This window comes from Monodon monoceros, unplaced genomic scaffold, assembly GCF_005190385.1.
Source record: "Monodon monoceros isolate NGI ecotype Baffin Bay Population unplaced genomic scaffold, NGI_Narwhal_1 Super_Scaffold_11, whole genome shotgun sequence".
NCBI classification, from domain to species: domain Eukaryota; kingdom Metazoa; phylum Chordata; class Mammalia; order Artiodactyla; family Monodontidae; genus Monodon; species Monodon monoceros.
Genome location: NW_021703767.1, coordinates 8,787,180 through 8,805,430, shown reverse-complemented (window position 1 = coordinate 8,805,430; position 18,251 = coordinate 8,787,180). Strand labels below are relative to the sequence as shown.

Below are 18,251 nucleotides of genomic sequence, written 5' to 3'. Positions count from 1 at the left end.
GGAATCCTCAACCAGATCCCTCCAGCTGGGCTCATGACCTGTTTATTATGAACCCTCTTAACCCCTTTTAACAAGAGGTATCTAGGTTTTCTCCTGATTCTGTCTTCTCTATCTGCCAGCAATATTTTTCTCAACAAATTAGGGTGAGGTAGGAGGTGTGGGTGAAGAGAGAAAGGTAATCAAGGTCTTCAATGGCCATGGCTATTTCAAGGAAAGGGTGGTGGTAGGAACACAGAGGGAGGTGGGCTGGGAACCTTTCAACCTCAGCAGCCGAAGACACATCTAGAAGCACCCAAGCTGGCAAAGAAATCCGCGCAGTGTCCCCAGAGAAAATTGCTTGTTTACAAAATAAGTGAACAGGCATGGTCAAGCATGATCCTCTCAGAGTGTATCAAGACAGATAACCAGCCCTGTTTGGAAGCCTTACTCTCTCAGTGGATTCTCCCTCCAAACCCCTAATAGGCATTTGTTTAGTCTCGATCTTGTGTGGCCTTGTATCATTGTCCAGTTTTTCATATGTGGATGCCCTCTTTCCCCAATTCAATTGTAGACTTCTTAGCGGTTGGGACCATAGTTTTCATAACCAAGAGTAATTAAAATGATTGATGCAGAAGTTTCCCCTTGTGTGTTACCAGCTGAGGGACATAAACTAATTTCAGTCTCATTCCTATTGCTTGATTTCCTTTCATCGTTCCAGGTTTCCTGTTAAGGTCCAAATTTTGAGAGTGCTCTCCAGTGCAAGAGCACATCTGGGAGACATGTGTTTCTTTTCTTTGCTCATTCACAATGGTAATTTTTTCGGCTACTACAGGAAGCTCAGCAGATTCAGAAGTACAAGGAGCCCCACCAAAGCCCAAGATGATATTCACTGATGCTATCAACAGGTCTGAATGCCAACATCTGCTTCGAGAGTGATTGCTCGGAGAAGTTCATCCAGTCCTAAATTTGGTTGATCTGTTTTGAGGTGATAGCCTCATATTGAAGTAATTTCTCCCCACCAGAGGGTCTAGAATAGGTTCAGTTGTAACCAATTTTATGTAGTTGTGCTGCCTCGAGAAACCTGGAAAAGGTTATTAAGAGTGTATGTCTAGGCATATGGATAACTGTTCCAGCTCAACCATCTGTGAACACCATTAGTAGCCCTTGAAACGGTTCTCCAGGAAGTGCAGGCTGTTAATAACTCTGCCCTGATACTCCTATGTGAGCCGAACAGCATATAATGTTGCAAGTAGCCCAAGTGCTCTGAATTGACAACCTGCCAGGGAGACTGCAATGAACCCAGAAAACATTGCCAAAGGAAAGCGGAAAATTATCAACTCTCCCTGGTCAGTAGATTGACTGGTCACTGTTGATAGATAAAAGAGTGACAAACTGATATATGATGGATGTGTGTCCCTTCTACTGGCTCAGAAAAGGGCTCCACCTCGAGCAGTCAGAAGTGCTAAGAGAACTCTTATGTGGCAAGAGAGAGAATCTTTCCATCAGTAACTGTTAATTGACTTTCACTTTGTAGGAAAATATTGTGTTAAGTGCTTGGAGGTAGAAAGAAAAATGCGCCCTCAGGATGTTTATAATCTAGCTGGGGGATAAGACACAAGATTGAAAAGCTATTAATATGTCTTTTGTTACCTGAAAATTATTGACCAGAGACGTTTCAATATTCATTTACATAACAAATCGCTGGCCACAGGCATTAGTTGCTGCAAAAAATCCCCCCATCAATAATGAGTTAAAATGCAAAGCAATGGAATAATATTCTGCCACTGAAGTGAATGAAGTAAATCTGTAAGTACTGGGAGCTAAGTGGAAAAAGGCTGGTAGCTGAACAAAATACCATCTATGTAAAAAATAAAGCAAAGTGTCTATGTGTGTATGAACATACACATATATGCAAATACATAAAGGGGACAGGAAGAGGACACGCCCAAATAGAGACCGTTTCCTTCTGAGGAGGAAAGTGAGATTGGGGAAGGCTGTAAAGGACACTTTTCATATTTTTACTCAACATACTTCTGTATTGAATAAATTATTTAGGACAAGAAAATATCTATATATTTCTTACATAAAAAAAGGGAAAGAGTGAAAAATATAACAAAGCAAGTACGCGATAGATACGTGATTCCACCCAAGGTAATCATGTGGTCCCATCCCTCTGCAGTGATTCCTTGATCACGTGATATAATTGTGGCCAATGGGATTTAAGGGGATATCCAGGGGGCTGCTGGGTAAAGCTTCCTTGCTCTTAAAAGGAGGAATGAAGAAGAGAAAGCACATCTTCTCCCTTCTGCTGGATATAGTGTCTGGATGTGGTGCCTAGCGGTGCAGCAACCATTTTGTTCTTTGGGGAGCTACCCTGGGGACCAAGCCAAACTTTGAGAATGCTGCTAGAAAGATGGGAAAACCTGAGTCTTTGAAGACCTTATGGAGCCACTGAATCAACCTACCCCAGAGCTGCTCTACCTTGGGACTTCTGCCCAGTGAGAGGGCAGATTGTTCTTTCTGTTGAGGTGGGATTATCTGTTACTTGCAGCCCAATGCATCCTAACTGACATAGCAGTCAGCAGGGGCCCCATCTGATTATGAGGTCTCAACCTCCTTGGGCACATCTAGGGGGATCTTTGGGTCCTAGGACCATGCCTCCTGGGCACTGGGATATACTCCAGAATGGAGAAGAGGTCATGAGCCTTGTGGCTGGAAGGAGAGAAGGAGTTTTGGGGAGGCAGGGAACCCATCCTGTGACAGGGGCACTCATTCCCCTGGCATCTCGGGGGGAGAGCTGGGCGGCAGGTGTGGGGTAGGAGGTTGTCAGACAAGTGGCTCCTCAGTCTGGACCTTGGGCATTTGATACGAGCCCCTAACAGAGGCAGGAGCTGCACTTGGGAGGTCAGAAGAGCCATCACAACCTCAGGCTGTTTGGAGGGAACATTTACTTCCCCTGGAGCAGGAAGCCCCAGCTTCTACACCTTAGCAGCCTCCTGAGGGCTAGAACCAGCGTGTGGTGGGGCAACCCTGCCCGGAGCAGAGCCGCAGCCTTGCCGAGCTGAGTGTGGGCTGCAGGGGCCGCGACCAGCCGAGCCCCGTGCGGGCGGCAGTGGAGTCGCAGCAGTTTGGAGGTGGCTCCACACCACCTTGCAGTGGGGAAGAGGCGAGAAAGCCCGGAAGACGGCCGCCTGCAGTGTTCCCAGCATCCACCACGAATTTCCCCAGAAGTGGTGATGCTTTTGATTGGTCTGTAGTGGAGTCTACCTGAATTAAACTCCAGGGACCCCAAACTGCTATTGATGTAAAATGTTCTAAACTGGAGTTTAAACACTGCATTGTTGGTGCTGAGTCCATAAAGGCAGAACAGGGAAATGAAGTCTGACTTATCGTGGAGAGAGACAGATAAAGAGAGACAGAGACTGACAGAAACAGAGGCAGAGACAAAGAGAGAGACCCGGGGAGAGAGAGGGAGAAGGACCCAGTGGTTTCTCATTTAACCTGATCCTAAAGCGGTGGGTGGCTGGTCTCCACATGGGCTGTGAACACCAGCCCTCGCATGCAGATATGTGTTTCCTTTCCCAGTCTCACCTTCAGCTTGAAATCAGTCACCCCGCTCACTTCTTAGAGTGAGGTCAAGGAAGGCTTACTCTTAAATCACAAACTCTGAGAGGGGGTAAAAACAATAAACCAGCACCAGGTTTTGAACTAATCGGTGGAACTTAAAAGTGACATGAAAGTGCTTCAGGGGCTGCAAACACACAACTCAAATCTCATTTAAAAACTTTCCTGATTCACATGAGAAACAAGACAAAATCAAAAAACAGGAAACAAGTGTTGGTAGGGATGTGGAGAAACTGGAACCCAGTATGAAGATTCCTCAAAAAAATTAAACATAAGATTTAGCAATTCCACTCCTAGATATATATCGCAAAGAACTGAAAGCAAGGACTCAAACAGATACAAACAGCCATGTTCATAGCAGCATTATTCACAAAAGCCAAAAGGTGAAAACAACCCAAGCGTCCATTGATAGATGAATGGATAAAATGTGTTCTGTCCATACAATGGAATATTATTCAGGCTTAAAAAGGAATAAAGCTCTGATACACACAACAACATGGATGAACCTTGAAAGCATTAGGCTAAGTGAAGTATGACAAAATGACAAATACTGTATGATTCCACGTGTATGAGGTAGCTAGAATTGTCGAATTCATAGAGACAGAAAGTAGGGTAGTGGCTGCCGGGGGCTGGGGGAGGGAGGAATAAGTTAGTGTTTCATGCCTACAGAGTTTCTGTTTGGGATGGTGAAAAGTCTGGAAAACGGACAGTGGTGATGGTTACACAATATGAATGTACTTAATGTCACACTTAAAAATGATTAAAACGATAAGTTTTATGTTACATATATTTTACCACAATTTAAAAAATATTAACAAAATTCTAATTACTAAAAAAACCGTAATAAAAACATCATAAACTTTCAGATACTCAAATACACATGAATTGTTCAGACATGGGAGACCACCTGTGTGTTAAATTGGGCTTCCTTTTGCTTTCTCTTTGTGCCCTCCTGGGAATCAAGCTTCTTCCAGCATTTCTCTGAGGGATCTGCATTTATTGCTAATGTGCCAGGGGCCCGAAGTTTCTATCTCCTGCATTGATCTTTTAAAAGTTCAGACTTGCCTTTATCCAGTTACGTAAAATTGTGGGAGCAGAGCTATAACCTCACAGCCATAGGAGCCCATTGTGTAAAAACACCTTGTGACATGCCCAACCACGAGATTGCATTTGTCATCTATTCAAAGTTTTTGTTTTGTTTTGTTTTGTTTTGTTTTTGTGGTACGCGGGCCTCTCACTGTTGTGGCCTCTCCCGTTGTGGAGCACAGGCTCTGGACGCGCAGGCTCAGAGGGCATGGCTCACGGGCCCAGCTGCTCCGCGGCATGCGGGATCCTCCCGGACTGGGGCACGAACCCGTGTCCCCCGCATCGGCAGGTGGACTCTCAACCACTGCGGCACCAGGGAAGCCCTATTCAAAGTTTTTGATGCTTCTTGTCTGACTTCTATATTTATGAGTAAGAATATAAACCACCATTAGATATCGTCGGTGGCTCTGCTTTGGAAGAGAGACTTCCCTTTCTCTCTTTTTTCAATCATCTGGACAGTTTAATCAAAGAGCATCTTGACACAGCCATCTGGAGCTTCCCCTTGATTTTTTTTTTTTTTTTTTTAATTTTTGGTTGTGTTGGGTCTTCATTTGCTGTGCGGGCTTTCTCTAGTTATGGTGAGCGGGCACTACTCTTCGTTGCGGTGCACGGGCTTCTCACTGCGGTGGCTTCTCTTGTTGTGGAGCATGGGCTCTAGGCGTGCAGGCTTCTGTAGCTGTGGCACGCGGGCTCAGGAGTTGTGGTGAACGGGCTTAGTTGCTCTGCGGCATGTGGGATCTTCCCGGACCAGGGCTCGAACCCGTGTCCCCTGCATTGGCAGGCGGATTCTTAACCACTGCGCCACCAGGAAAGTTCTCCACTTGATTTTTGTATCCATCAAAATATACAAATGTTATCCATTTGAACTCATAAAATAAAACTTTACTAATAAAATACTGTTTGTTTCAAACATTGGGGTTTCTCTAAGATTCAAATTCCAAGTTTCTGCTGATAAAAATAAAGTTTGAAAAGCACTGTATTTGATCAATTCCCATTTCACTCAATTCAATGAACATTTATTGAAGCCTTCATTCAATTATTAGCTGAACACACAGTGAGTTCATGGGGCATAAAAGTAAAAGTTAAATTCAGATTGCCTGCAAGCTAAGAATGGTTCTCACATTTTAAGTGGTTGGGGAAAAGTCAAGAATAATATTTCATGGCACATGAAAAATTATATTCCAATTTCAGTGTCTCTAAATAAAGTTTTATTGGAACACAGCCACATTCATTCATTTATATATGTTGTCCGTGGCTGGTTTTGCCGTACCAGTGCAGAGTTGAGTAGTTCTGATGAAGACCATGTAGTGCCAAAGCCTAGAATATTTGCTATCTGGCCCTTCACAGAAAAAGTTTGGATTAGACAATGGCTGTATCCATGTGAAATGTGAACATCAAGACCTGAGAAACCTACCATTCATCTTGATGTTGCTAACATTTCTGCAATGTTACCACTTAGTCCATCTAAATCAGTGGTCCTCCGGCCTGGGCAGGAGATGCCCTGAGGGGACGTTCAGAAATGTGCGGGCACAACTTTTATTGTTACAATGATGGGGACATCATGGGTGTTGAGTGGACAGGGACTAAAGATGTTAAACATCCCACAACGGATGGGACATCCCTGCACAGTGGAGAATTGTTCTGCCTCAAACATCAGTGGCACATCCATTGAGAAACAGTAACGAGACAATTACTGTGATGATTAATTTTTTGTATTGACTTGATTGGGCCATGGAGCCCAGATATTTGGTCAAATGTTATTCTGGATGTGTCTGTGCAGGTGTGTGTTGGATGAGATTAACATTTAAATCAGTGGACTTCGAGTAAAGCAGATTGCTCTGCATCGTGGGGGTGAGCCTCACCCAATCAGTCGAAGGCCTTAATAGTACAAAGACTGACATCCCTGAGCAAGAAGGACTTTTGCCAGCAGACGGCCTTTGGACTTGAACTGCAGCTCCTCCCTGAGTCTCCAGCCTGATGGCCTATGCTGTAGATTTGGGACTTGCCAAGCCTCTGCAGTCATGTGAGCCAATCAATTCCTTAAAATAAATATCTGTGTGTGTGTGTGTGTGTGTGTGTGTGTGTATACACACACATCCTGTGGGTTCTGTTTCTGACTAATACTATTACCCCAATTTTTCCATTTCTGGTCTGAAAGTGGTTTTCAGCCTACCTAGTCCTGTGCTTTGCAAATTTCACCTCTTTTTCAAAATTTCAAAAATTTCAAAAAATGATATGACATTGCAAATTTCATCTTATCAAATGATAAAAAAAATCTCTCATATGCCTGCTCCCAGGACTTTAATTCAACAATGAAGGGTTTAATTGAATACCAGTGCCACATTTGGTAGCTGCATTTAGGGAGTAAGGCAAAGATAAAATATAGTCTCTGTCCGCATTTATCCAAAATTTGGGGAAGACTGACAGGTACACAGTTAATGCCAGACCAGCACCGAGAAGTCTCTTCACAGGGGTACAAATTGGGGCTTGAGGAAGTGTTTCTCGTAGGAAAAGATCATAACTCCAACCAATGCAACTTTGACACTGACAAAACTGACTTTTATTTTCCTTTTCCCTTCTGGGCTATTTCTCTCCCAGGCATTATAAGGAAAAGCCATGAGCTTCTCTGGTTTCCCACCAAGTCCAGTAAGAGACAAGCCCTGGGTCCAAATTCTGATCTCTGAACTCTACCAGCTTTATACCATGAGGATCTCTCCCCAGTTCAGCTGCTGAAAAGGAAGATACTAACCACACTGGTTATACACCCCATTTTTACCCGGGTGTGGCAGCTTCTCCCTTACTTCCAACCACTCGGTTCAGTACTTATACCAGAGTTCACCAGGTAAAGGGTCGTAGGAGGAGGTGATTCAGCTGTAAGAACCACAGACATCAGAGATGGTGTTGCAGTCTCCTAGGGCTGCCATCACCAATGACCACAAACTGGGGGGCTTAAAACAACCGTTTACAGTAAATCCCCTACATACGAAGGAGTTCCATTCCGAGAGCATGTTTGTAAGTCCAATTTGTTCGTAAGTCCAACAAAGTTCTCCTAGGTACCCAACTAACACAATAGGCTACGTAGTACTGTACTGTAATAGGTTTATAATATTTTCCACACAAATAATATATAAAAAACAAACATAAAAAATAAAACATTTTTAACCTTACAGTACAGTACCTTGAAAAGTACAGTAGTACCATACAACAGCTGGCATCCAGGGGCTGGCATCGAGTGAACAGGCAAGACGAGTTATGACTGGAGGAGGGAGAGGAGGTGGGAGATGGGAGAACGGAAGGGTCGTCAGCAATAGGAGACGGAGGGCAGGCTGCAATGTCACTCACGCCTGACGTTGATGGAACGCGTGTTAGCATCTTTGAAAGTTTGCAACTTGAAGGTTGGTTCGTATGTAGGGGACTTACTGTATTTGCTCACAGTTCTGGAGGCTGGAAGGCTGCAATCAAGGTGGCAGCATGGCCACACTCCTCCAAAGCCTCTAGGGGAGGATTCTTCCTCGCCTCCTCCAGCTTCTGGGGGTCGTCCGTCATCCTTGGCACGCCTTGGCTGGTAGACACATCACTCCAGTGTCTGCTTCCGTCTTCACGAGGCCGTCTTCCCTCCGTGTGTCTGTGAGTCCAAATTTCCCTCTTCTTTTAAGGACACACCAGTCAATGGATTAGGACCCACCCGACTCCAGCATGACCTCATCTTAATTATATCTGCAAAGACCCTGTTACCAAACAAGGTCGCAGTCGCAGGTAGTGATTGGGGAGACACCAGTCAACTCACAGGAGCTGCAGACTCCACACATCCTAACGATCCACCAGAAGCCACGATGACCCGAAGTAAAACATCTCTTTCCAAGGCCTGTTCAGCCCACATGGTGCCATCACAGGAGCCTCCCGTGGCACTCGGGCAGGGAATGGAAAACAAGTTGTGCTTTTTTTTTTTTTTTTTTTGCGGTACGCGGGCCTCTTACTGTTGTGGCCTCTCCCGTCGCGGAGCACAGGCTCCGGACGCGCAGGCTCAGTGGCCATTGCTCACGGGCCCAGCCACTCCGCGGCATGTGGGATCTTCCCGGACCGGGGCACGAACCCGCATCCCCTGCATCGGCAGGCGGACTCTCAACCACTGCGCCACCAGGGAAGCCCCAAGTTGTGCCTTTTTCTTAGACGTTTGGCCGGAGGGAGCTGGTATGTCTCTTACAACGCTACCCTCTTCTCCGTTCTCCCCATGGATAAGGTTTTGCAGAGCGACTTTCGCGGGACCGTGGAAGGCCAGACGCTGTGGTCTGAGCAGTGGCTCACTTCAGTTTTCGAGCTGCGCACAGCAGAAGGCCCAGCATGGCAGTGGCCAGACTTGGGGGAAGGCCAGACTGTCTTGAAAAGCTGCCATTTCAGAAGGGAAGAGAAAAGTCCACCTTTTGGGGGGATAGGCACTGGGTAGCAAAGATTTAAAAACTTGGCTATGACCACAAAATGTCTGAAAGCAGAGGCTGTTTTGTAAAGACCAGCTTCTTCTTAAATCACCAGGCCATGCTACAGGCTCTTGGCAGCAGGTGAGCCACGCCGTGGAAGTGGCTGGCGGCTGGCTTTGGGAGCTGCAGGGGGTATCACATGGCCCCTTCTGGTACCCGCTTGGAGAAGGATGGAGAGGGAGAAAAGAACAAAGGTAGTGGGTGGGTGGGAACCTTTTCTAAAGGTGGTTCCCTCCTTTCCCAGCTCACTGATACACAGGAGAGGAGAGCTCGGTGGCCTGCCGAGTATCTATTTAGGACAGACATACCATACTGTAACCAGAGCCACACAGACCTCCACTTCTAAATGTTCTCATGGCCAAGACACAGATTTTCACAACATTCCAAGAAAATCCTGAAATCGAGTCCTGTAAATGGGTTGGAATTTTTTTTGCCAAGGAAATAAGCTTCCACGCGTCAGAGGTGCATCTGTGTGGGCAGATGTCTTGGGAGCAACGCAGTGAGGCCCAAAGCTGGTGGTCACTACTGGGGGTGGCAGTGGGGGGCTGGAATGCTGACTGGAGAGAACGATTCAGCCCTGATGCCGAGACAGTGCTGGGCTGGGGCCCCAGGCTGGCTGATGGGGGAGCAGCAGGGTAAGGACTGAGGAATGCATCTGTCATCCCCGTCCCTTACTTCTCAAGGGAACTGGCGGCATTGTCGTGATTTCCCAACTAAAAAATCATGTTGGAGAATATTTAGTGTTGTATTAAAGCTCTTAGGCTTTAGAATGTTCTATCAATGGTGAAATGTCAGCTAAAAGATCCCTATCAAGTTATTATAGGAAATTTATTCATGCCTTAAACTTGAAAAATAAGGGCCTGCACCTCCCAGCAAAATCTCTGCATTCCTCCTGTGGATAAATTATCTTAGAGTCTCAAACTAAGATAATGGCGGGCTCACTGGCACCTACGCTTATTAGAAAATTCATCTTCTTTTCACGTCCAATATAATCAAGCCAGCCACACCCCACACTCAGCCAGCCTGGCCTTTCTTTCCCAATTCCAGAGCCTACTCTATACGAGAACATGTGTAATTACCCTGGTGGGCTCAGAGCCTGTCTTGAAATAAAGCGCATCAGGACCACAGGGGAGTGACTCAGACCCGAACTGTGCATCCTGGCTTGGCACACGTGCGTCCTTCCTGTCCTCACTTATTAACTCTGGGAGACACTGAGAGCTCCCCAGGATGGGGTGAAGGCTTTGCAAACATTCCTGCCCCAAGGCCAGCAAAGGCAAAGGCGGGAGAAGCCGGGCCCTGCACTCCCCCGTCCCCAGCCCAGCCCCTTTGGAGACATAAATGCAGCCCTGACCATTCCGGTTGCCCTGGATTTCACCAACTCCATGCGATGGCATCTGGAGGATGCTGTGATATATGGTCCCTTCCAGAGAACAGGATACAGATGCACGGGGGAAGGTAACCCGAGAACAGTGCAAGAGGATGCCCTGTGCCCTGGAATTCCACACATAAATTACAAGCCACAATTTCCAATTTGAAGGGAAGTATTGTCATTTCTCTCTTTTGCAAACTTTGGCCTTTTGGACTCAAGGTAAGTTTGAGAGGAGTGTAGCTTTTACCCTGAGATAACTTTTCCCCATTCCATTTCAATCACCTGCTGGGTCCCCGCCAAACAGGGAGTATGTCGGCCTCGGTGACTAGGTCACGAGCAGAGAGGACCTTGCCTCTACCACCCTGGCACCGCCAGCCACAGATCCCTGGTGTTCGTGCGTGATCTTCCTGGGAGCAGAGGAGTTTGTTAGGAAAAGGGAGAGATGAGATGGTACACACATACTAGATGATGTTGGCAGGCACCCATGTCATTGCAGAGACCAAGCCTGAGACCAACCAGGGCACTCGGCGGGGACCGTCCCCCTCCCCACACTGTTCCGTCCAGTGTCACTCACTGTCCTCAATGTACCTACCCGATGCTTCCACCCTCCCAGCTCCAGGGAGCAAGGCGCAAGCCTGAGCACACCCAGTATACCCGACACGTGAGGGCTACAGTCTCTATCGTCCTCTGTGTGTATTTCTTTTCATTGCCTTTGTACAGAGCAAACAGATGGCTTCAAATAATAGGTTGGTTTCCTGCACATATTGCAGGAAATCACATTTTGGAAAGCACAGATCCATCTCTTGAAACTTCATCTGGACACAGATAAATGGTGTGTGTGTGTGCGTGTGCGTGCATGTGTGTGTGTGTGTGTGCCAAAAGGAACATTCTTAAGCTAAATTGTTTAGATATCTGTGTTCACCCAAACTTTTGCAAACGAGGGACTGAACTCAGGACTTAAACTTTAATGATTTAGAAAATAATCTAGGAAGTTTCCCAGTTTGGGTGGAAAGTGGATTAGGCACCCTCCCAAATGACAAATGGGAAGGGACGTCCCCATCACTCGATTGCCTGCTCTGAGATGCTCCCATCCTGCTGCCCCTGGAGCATTACGTCCAGGACAGTAGAGCGGTAACATGACAGTATGGGGAGGCACGTGACCTCCACACCGGGGCCTGACTGCCCTCCACGAGCACAAGAAATCCTCCTGTAGCTCCATCCCGCCCCCCACTTCCTCAGCAGTGCAAGCTGCTGGCAACATTCATCTGCCTTGAATTTTACGCTGCACGAGGGAAATAGGAGAGCCAGTTACAGTGAGAACTAAGCTCCCCTCCCTTCAGGTGAGGCTTCACGTGACCGTGGTGGAGGCCCAGCAGCCAGGGGAATGGTCTGCCTGATGCCATGCAATAGCCAGGATCGTATACCCAGAACCTGCTGGACCTGGGCCCACTAGGGCGAATGCAGTCACTTGGCGTTCAAATGTCACATTCAGGTTCAGCCGCTGGCCACTTTCTGGCAGGACCAGTAGGCACTTGGTGGGACGGGAAATAGGACCCGTGTGGAGTCGTCCTGTCCCACGTCGTCTGCACCAGGCTGTGACACACAGCGGGACTGGAACTGGGACCCGGGGTGAGTGAGGGTCCAGGACGCCCATCTTCTCTCACGTCATTCTGGCGCACGCTGGGGATGCAAGGCACAGATGCAAGGTGCCCTTGCTTTGGCCCTCCCTGGGCTGCTGGGCCATCTTGACTCACGCCCTTGGAGTTCTGGGACCTTTGAGAGCCTTCTTCATCTCCTGCTGCCCTTGGAAGCTGCTCTGTGGACCTTATACAGCTGAGCAGAACCCTCCACCTACACGCAGGAGCTCTGTGAAATATGCGGAGAGTAAATGCCAGGCCCTCCTTGGCAGGGCTGCCCAGACCACTCGAGAATCAATTAAGCACTGACTCCTAGTCAAGACCCGATCCTGTGACCTCAAGAGAAATATGAGACGGAGACCCTGATGTCAAGGGCATGTGGTTGTGCACAGAGACGGAACTGAAGAGCATAGAATGAGTAGCTGCTGGTCTGCTGAAATATGCTAGGGGAGTTGGGGGGACAGGAGAGACGGGTGGGCTTCCTGGAGATGAACACTGAGCTGAGCCTTGAGGGATGAAGACACTGAAACTAAGGGTGGGGAGAAAGAGGAGGATCTGGGGCTGGAGGAGCAGCACAGTGGTCAGGGGGTTGCTGCAGGCGGTCAGAGGATGGAGAGGAGGCCCCAGGCCGAGGCAGGGAAGGCGGGGAACAGCAGAGAAGCTGGCATGAGGCCAGACTGAGGGGGAAACTTGGCAGAAGCTTTGAACGGTGACTTCCTGAGCAGACAAGTGACAGGCTGGGGAGGGTCAGCCAGGTCTGGCAGCCACACGTGGGGTGCCCAGAGCAAAGCAGACAAGAGCAGATGCCCTCGGGGTGGAATCAGGCCCTGCTGGTGAGGGGCCACCCACAAGATCCCCAGTATGACCCCCAGTTGCACATTGTCCTGCACGTGGAGGGTCAGGCCCTTGCAAGGCGTGGGGAGCCCCTGGCATCATCAATTTCCTTATTGGGAATTGTCTGCTGCTACAGGGTTGTCTCATCTTGAAAACGTGAGCTGGGGCCGCTCTCTGTGCCCCGCCCCACTTCCACTCTGGGCCCCCAAAGCATGGCCTGTGGGCCAGAGGGAAGCAACATCACGAGGGAAAAGGAGTGTTTATTTTGGCCCATGCAGCATCCCCTTCTGACCTTTCCTCTCCTCAGTGCTGTCCCTTCCACTCAGGTACCCAAAGACCTCCTATTCTTTCCTTCTTCTCAGAATCACAGATTTCAGGGCTGGAAGGAACCTCTGTGGGAATCACCTGGCCCAGGGGCCAGCAAACTCTTACTGTAACGGGCCAGACAGTACATATGTTAGGCTTTGCTGGCCACACAGTCTCTGTTACAACTGCTTAACTCTGCCCTTGTAGTGTGAAAGCAGCCATGATGACACAGAAGCAAAGGGCATAGCTGTGTTCCAATAAAACTTTATCTACAAAAACAGGTGGAGGGCCGGGTCTGGCCCACGGTCCTAGCCTGCCGCCCCTGATCTAGCGTTCACTCTCATGTCACAGATAATGAAGTTGAGCCCTAGAGAAATGGACTGACTTGACCAAAGACTCAGAGATCTGAAAGTCCAGAGGGACCCATTGGGATGTTTATGTTTTCACTGAGGTAGAAAAAATAAAAACAGATGAAGGACTTTATCAGTATTTTTTAGGTGTGTTCATTCAAATCAACTTTAAGTTGATGAACACACCACACTCGTGAGGCTGGCCTGAGCAGTCATGCCTGAGACAGACTTCACTCCAGTTTGATTTTAACTAATCTCTCCTCTGCGTCTGATCATCACCTACTGCGTAGTACAATCCATCTCACCTCCAAAGTCAGACAGGCTCCTCCTGTGCATGGCGGGGCCAATCCACTGACCTCCTGAGACATGGGACGTTGATGGACAGAACCTTGGCTCTGAGGACCACTAGAGAGGCGCTGGGTTTCCCCATGCTCCAAGTAAGAGCCCCTTATTATTGTCACTGTCACCTACAGGGACCGTGCACCCCAAATAAGAGGAAAGCAAACACTTTAAAAGGGAAAACTTGGGGATCCGTATTCAACAGGCAATGCCTGGATGGTCCAACACACAAAGCTGAACTGTCCTTCCTTTCGGACGTGATAATTTCATCTATTCAGACCACCCTGTCAGCATGTCAGACGTAAAATATTACACGTGGAATAATGAAAAATTGCCAACATCTCACCACCATCTTTTGATTAATGTGTAGCTCCTCAGAGATTGATCAGTTTGTTTCATTTTGTTACTTGGAGTGACTGATGGCTATTTTAAAAAATACTTAGCTTTAGAGTTACCCAACATGAGATAATTTTCATATGCCTTGCGTAGCCCCATCCAGAATAATTGGACTTTATTGCCTTCCTTCCATGCATGAACTGAAGTTCCCTGGAGAAGCAAAACAGATTCGGACTTTGTTGCTTTAATATTTCCATGTAGGTCAGCTGCCGTATTCATAGAGAGGCTTTGACCAGATGGCCAGCCAGCCTTGTAGTGACATTTCCCATTTCCCGTCTATTACTCACCGATGGAAAATAATGTGACGTGAATTCCCCATTTTGGGTAATATGTGGTTATATCCTGTTGTACCTGCACTGAAGATAAATGACTTATCATGCAATAATTTCTTCACTCTCTAGGGAGAAAATAGGAGAAAAAGCAGTTCACCATGTTTGGCAGGAAAAAGTAATTGTCACTGCTTAGGCATTTAGCAGGACATCTCAATTTAATTTCCTAATTTCTTTTCTTTCCCTCGTTGCTTATTTTTCTGTTACTTGTCGGGGGGACACTTATTTTTGCTGCTTAAAACATTTAAGCTCAGGTTTTAGAAGGGATCCTCAGACACCTGGTTTTTGTCCCATCGCTGGGACATCTCTTTTCCAGACACTGGTCTGACGCAGAGCTGAGATAGCAAAAATCAGTGGAAAAAAGTCCAATTTTATCATGTAAACGGACTCGAACGGGCCAGCAAAAATTTTTGCTTTTTAAAATATTAGTTATTCCTCTTCACGGTTTGACACAATGTTGTCAATATCGTTAAGATCAGCCTTGGTTTTCAGCTTCTCTCGCCTCAACCTCAGGAGGTAAATTTTTTTAGTTATCACTCCCTTTAACTATTGTTAAAGATGAGTAACTAATAACGATAAACGTACTCATAAAGAATATATAATTAAAACTAACATTTCTTCCATCTTTAACATGTGCCAGGCTATGCGGTAAGAGTATTCCACACTTAAGTCATGTAATTGTCACCACTGTCCTTTGGGGCAAGTACTATTGATATTATTTACCATCTTTTTCCAGGTAAGGTAAGGGAAGCTGGAGAGGAACCTAACTGCCCAGGTCCCACGGCTTGAGTGGGATTTGAACCCACAAATCTGATTTCAAGCTTTTAACCTCTGTGCACTGGGAAGCCAAGCGCTAGGCAGCTCTTCTTCCTGGAACATTTTAACCTTTCCCTACTCAGAAAGAAGGCAACTTAGTTACTTCCAGGTTTCTGCTCTTCCCACTGGGCTGCAGGTCTCCTCCTGGCTGCTTCTCGCTGGAGAGCTGAGCTGGGATTCCTTCCCCATCAGCTGATCCTGAAGAATGTGGGTCCCCCGAGCTGTCCATCCATGCAGGGAGCATCTGTCCCTGTCCTGTCCTGGAGATGAGTGATTCACCCTGGGACCCATGTTGGCTGCTGGCAAATCGATTTTGCTCAGAGAAATAACCTGCACGTTGGAGATGGCAGAAGGTTCTGGAAGCGGTGGAAGGTTCTGGAAACGGCTTCCGCTCTCCTTCTCTCCCCCATCTCTGCCACAGGCAGGATGTGCTCCAGAGTGAGCCTCAGCGTTGCCATGGCCCTCCATCCATCTAGCCCAAAGGGAACGCAAGGCGGCTGAGAGCAGCCTTCAACAACAGAACTCAAACAAAGAAGGTCACCTGCGGGAGTTTACCCCGTTAGTAACACAAGCCTTTTACAAACTCATTTGTATTCATCCAGACGGCTGTTTTGGCTAGAAAGAAATGCTTCCTCCTCACTAGAATTACAAATAATTTGAGTAGAAAGCTCCAGGCAAGACATATTAATCATGTTTGAAAGGATGTATCTTTCCATACAAAGGGTTTTCTTAAATAGAAAAGAGCTCCCTGATATGTACTTATGTCTAATAGTGGTTGCTAACTCAGAATGAACAGCTTGCTTTGTTTCCTCATCTCATTCCCACCTCCCCTGCAGGTGAAAAATTCAAATCCTTATCGCATATATGCACGCCTGTAATCACAGGCTTCCTTGGTAACTTGCGTGAGGTTCTCAGGAATCAACAACTACGAGATTTTTCCATAATATTTCCCCTTATCTCTTTTTTTAAATAAATTTTGATTGGAGTATAGTTGATTTACAATGTTGTGCTAGTTTCAGGTGTGCAACAAAGTGAAGAAGCAGTTATATGTATACATATATCCACTTTTATTTTTTAGATTCTTTTCCCATATAGGCCATAACAGAGTATTGAGTAAAGTTCCCTGTGCTATACAGCAGGTTCTTATTAGCTATCTATTTTGTATATAGTAGTGTGTGTGTGTCAATCCCAATCTCCCAGTTTATCCCTTCCCCCTTATCCCCTGGTGACCATAAGTTTTGTTTTCTACATTCGTGACGCTACTTCTGTTTTGTAAGTAGGCTCATTTGTGCGCTTCTTTTAAGGTTCCGCATATAAGTGATATCATATGATATTTGTCTTTCTGTGTCTGACTTCCTTCACTATTTCCCCATCTCTTATTTCTATTTGTTAATCTAAAAAATTAGCATCACCTGATATGTGAAATATGAGATCTAGAAATTTTCCCATAATATTTTTCTTATTTCTTATGTTAGCCTAAAAAAATTAGCATTACCCGACATCTGAAATAAATATAAAGACATGCTTTATGCAGAGCAAAATACTGCTGTACAGTTTTGATATTACGTTAGTGTCTGAGCAATGCCAGCTAACTGTTCCCTTCCCATGGACCCAGCATAATAAGTACCTGAGCGGGCGACTCCCAGGGAGGTGGGTTTTGATAGGACGATTTAAAAGGTTAGCACTGCCTTTATTAGTTTATGTTGCACCCTGCATTTCAGTTAAAGATTAAATCTTTGCATCGGGCTTTTGCTCAAAGGCCGGTTTGGGAGGGACGTGGAATTTTTTTTTTTTTTTTTTAAACAAACCCTCCTAGATAGAGTCGGGTTTATTTTTAACAGGAGCAGAAGCACCGTGGGAACTGGTTTGCAGATTCCATTTCGGCCACAGACTGTTCTGCAAATGAAGAAGCAGCCTTCAATCTCCCTAATGAAAAAGTGTTTCGGGGGCTCTGAGGGGACTATCCCCCCTGCTTGGTGATCCTGGCCACGGGAGGGTCTGCGGCAACCCTGCCTTCTCCCTCCCTCACCTGATGGGGCAGTACCCTCCCACATGCCCCGCCTCGGGCAGGCCGGCCCACCTTTACGAGCACCTACTGTGTGCCAGACCTTGCACACGGCTGCAGAGATCAATAAACGTAAACGTCCTCCTGGTCTTCACAGAGGTAATTTGGTGAGGAGACAGCATAGAAACAAATATTGATTAGGTTAGAGTTAGGTTAATTATAATTAAGGGAAGTCCATGTGACGATAAAAACGTAAGTAAAATCCAAGTAATAACACATACAAATGTAGGTGACAGAGTGTGAGGGAATGAGGAATTCTGAGAGGTGGAGGGGCAGGGAGAGCCCCCAGTGCCGCTGATGGCTGACAGAGCTTTGAAGGGGGCGCTCTTTCAAACAGTGGGAGGAGATTATGTTTTAGATGCACCTGGTGAAGTGAAGGAAGACAGCGTGGACGAGGGGAGATGGGAGACCAGAGCAAACCTCCCAACAGCCCAAATAAAGAAGTAAGGGCTAAATCTATACACATGAACATGGAAAGATCTCCAAGACAGACTGTTGACTGAAAAGTCAAGATGTGAAACAATTTACATTAAAAAAAACCCCACAACACTAAAAACAATACTATATGTATTTTAGGGGTATATATGAGAGCCCCTGGCTGTAAATGCAGTTTTAAAAGGTCTCTATTATGTATGTATCCCAAAGC

The 18,251-nt window shown here is 46.6% G+C and overlaps 1 protein-coding gene across 2 annotated transcripts in view; it reads right to left on the bottom strand.

Moving 5' to 3' along the window:
• The window catches only part of CLDN14 (claudin 14), a 76,143-nt gene that overhangs the window by 49,122 nt on the left and 8,770 nt on the right, over positions 1-18,251 (bottom strand). The window lies entirely within an intron of this gene.